The sequence below is a fragment of the Lygodium microphyllum genome, chromosome 2 (genome assembly GCF_053477565.2).
Source record: "Lygodium microphyllum isolate KBCC chromosome 2, Lygodium_microphyllum_v1.1.10, whole genome shotgun sequence".
NCBI classification, from domain to species: domain Eukaryota; kingdom Viridiplantae; phylum Streptophyta; class Polypodiopsida; order Schizaeales; family Lygodiaceae; genus Lygodium; species Lygodium microphyllum.
This window is the reverse complement of record NC_141136.1, coordinates 172,683,790-172,686,850: the sequence shown is the minus strand read 5'-3', so window position 1 is coordinate 172,686,850 and position 3,061 is coordinate 172,683,790.

Here is a 3,061-nt window from a genome sequence, read left to right as displayed (position 1 = left end):
TAAAGGGATAATTAAGGAAGGATGGCACTAGCTACCCCCCGCGAACTGCCAAACCCTAACCAAGGGGGTTGTGAATCCGCACCAGGAATGTGGACCAAACCCTCTGCCGCGAGAGGTCTCTCCATGGAAATTACTTGGCGTAGGAGGATGCTTGGGTGCCAGTGGGGGCTCTGGCTGTAAATCCCAATGCCTTCAGGCCCTACACGTGTTCTACGTGACTCGAGATGGGATCTTGAGGCCTTGATACTAGTTACAAGGTGGAATCTTGGTAGGATAAACCTTTGGGTTTTGTTGCCGGGAGACAGAAGGATTTTTCTGTGGAGGCAGAAAGGAACACCTAATTCTCTTGTATGGGCAGGAGACAAACATTAATCTGAAGATAAGTTAAGGAAGTGTTTGATCTTGTTTTATCTTGTCTTCGTGTCTATACCCTAAATTGCGTAAAGGAACCTGTGACTAATGGGTTAATTAAGAAAGTTGCTTTTATGTGTCAAACATAACGTGGTAGGTAATTAGATAACTAAAACAACCCCCGAGGGAAGCATGGTGGATGTGACCAATGGGTCTATCCTACAGAAGGGTGGTCTCGGTTAGCCGAGAGCTTTCCTCAAAAGAAATGTTAAAGAGAAATGTTAGGAAAAAGTCGGTCTATGACCTTAAACAATGTTGACTAGGTTCCCAGACTTCAGGTCAATCCTAGTGGAAACGGCCGGATTGTTAGATATGATCAATGCCCCACCCTCATTAGGTGCTACCAATGATCCATAGTGCTCAAAGTTGTAAGGCCCCCATTATGAGGAGAAGCCAAATGTGAGCCCGGTGGTTGAGTCCTGACTTGTATATCAGATGAGGTCTATGTGACCGGATGGCAAAAAGGTGACCGTTGTGGGTCTAATCTTTGGGTTAGATGGAGTAGTTAAGCTGGTAGCAACTCGAGGCACATTGCATCGAGTTGCGGGGTAAGGGAGTTAAAAGGGGCCCCTATTTTGGGGTCCGAGGGCCACGGAAGTGGCCCATGGCTGGAGGGGCCCAGGGGGCCAGCGGCCCCCCTAGCGGGGGTCCGGGGGCAATGCCCCCAGCCCGATGGTAAAGGGAATATTCCCTGGCCGACTAGTGGAGGCTCATATGGTAGGTCGGTCATTAGCAAGCCGACCTAACGACCTTCGCGGGCTATAAAAGATAAACCCCTTCACAGCCATCGATCACTCATCTTTCACCCAGTTAGAGTTGTTGTTCCAGCTAGCCTTAAGCTCTTCACCTATCTTCTGTGCAGATCGCCATCTAAGCTTCACATAGTGGAAGCTCATGGGTGGACAGAGCCATCTTTGTATCAGTTGTTTGAAGCTAAAGAATTTACTGATTCTCCTCTTTTCTGTTGTGTACTCTCTATCTCTATCTCAGATTCTGTTCGCTGCGCCGTGTAATATTTTACATGGTATTAGAGCCCAGGGGGCTCTAGAGATCGGAGAGTGTGCAAGAGGCAAAGGCTTCAACAGCAAAGAGAAACTATGTCGACTTTCGGAAGCGGTTCTGGCGCATCAGGAAGCGGTGCAGGAGGTGGTGTTGCTGTACCAGCTATTCAAACACTGAGGATTCGTCCACCAACCTTCAGCGAAGGCAAGTTAGATGGTACAAACTACACCTTGTGGAAGTTCAAAATTACAACTATCCTTGATTCTTATGAGCTTCTAGAGACTGTGCTGGGGACTGACGCAGAACCACAGCCTACCCCTGACCCATCAAATCCTAGTGTGATGATTCCTCCGAATACAGATCTTCTACGAGCTTGGAAACGAAGGAATGCAGATGCATTGTGTGCCTTAGTTACAAGCTGTTCTAACAGTGTTCTGACTTTGATTCAGCATACAACCAAAGCGTCAGAGGCTTGGAATGTACTAAGGAGTCAGTATGAAACACGAAACCAAACAAGGATTCAAAACTTGGAGAATCAACTAGCAGTGGAGAAGTTTGCTGAAGGAGAGACGGTTGAAGCATTCATCACTTGGATTAAGAATCTGCGCGACCAGATGGCTGGCGCTGGGATACAAAAGATTAGCGAAGGGCTAGCTCGGAGGTGTCTTCGGATTTGTCCACAAAATTTTGATGGACTAGTAGCTGCCCTTAATACTCAGGTGAGACCTCAAGCTTTGACTTTTGAGGAGTTTTATGCATTATTAATGGAGGAGGAGTTGAGGCTAAAAGCCCGAGAAGGAAGCAACAATGGAGATGCTGCATTCTCTGCCAATGCAAAAGGCAAAGGTGGTTCCTCCACCAAAAATGATGGTGACAAAAAGAAGAAGGGCGGAAAGAAGAAGTTTCAAGGAGAGTGCTTCTACTGCAAGAAGAAAGGACATGCAATTGCAGATTGTCGTGTGAAGAAGGCAGATGAAAAGAATGATACCCTTAAAAGTAAAGGGAAAGAGACACCCAATACGGCTGAAGCAGGGCTGGAATTATTCATGGCAACCATTGAGGAAGTGTGCTCCTCGGTGAAAGACGAATCTACCACTGACTCATGGGTGTTGGATAGTGGGGCCTCCCATCACATGACCAACAAGAAAGGTCTATATAGTTCTATGCAGCCTCTACAAGAATCCATCACTATGACGGTTGAAAATGATGCTAAATGCCTTGCTGCGGGCACAGGTACTATTTCTTTTGTTGCTGCAAATGGTGAAGTCAAAAAGCTTTCAAATGTGTTGTATGTTCCGGAAATCAAGAGAAATCTGTTATCAGTTGTTGCTGCCATAACTGATCTTGGTCATGAAGTGAGGTTCAAGAAGACAGGTGCAGAAATTATTGATAGTGCTGGCACAATTATTGGCAAAGAAGAAAGAAGGAACAACCTGTATGAGCTAAGTGCTCTTACAGCCACCGCTGGAGTGGGCACAAGTAAGCTTTGGCATGAAAGGTTTGGACACATCGGATTTGCAGTGTTGAAGGAGATGCAAAAGCAAGGTATGGTTGCTCACCTACCTACAATAACTGAATTGAAGGAACCATGTGAAGCTTGCATGATGAGCAAGAAACAGAGAAAGGCATTTCCATAAGAAAGCAAGAA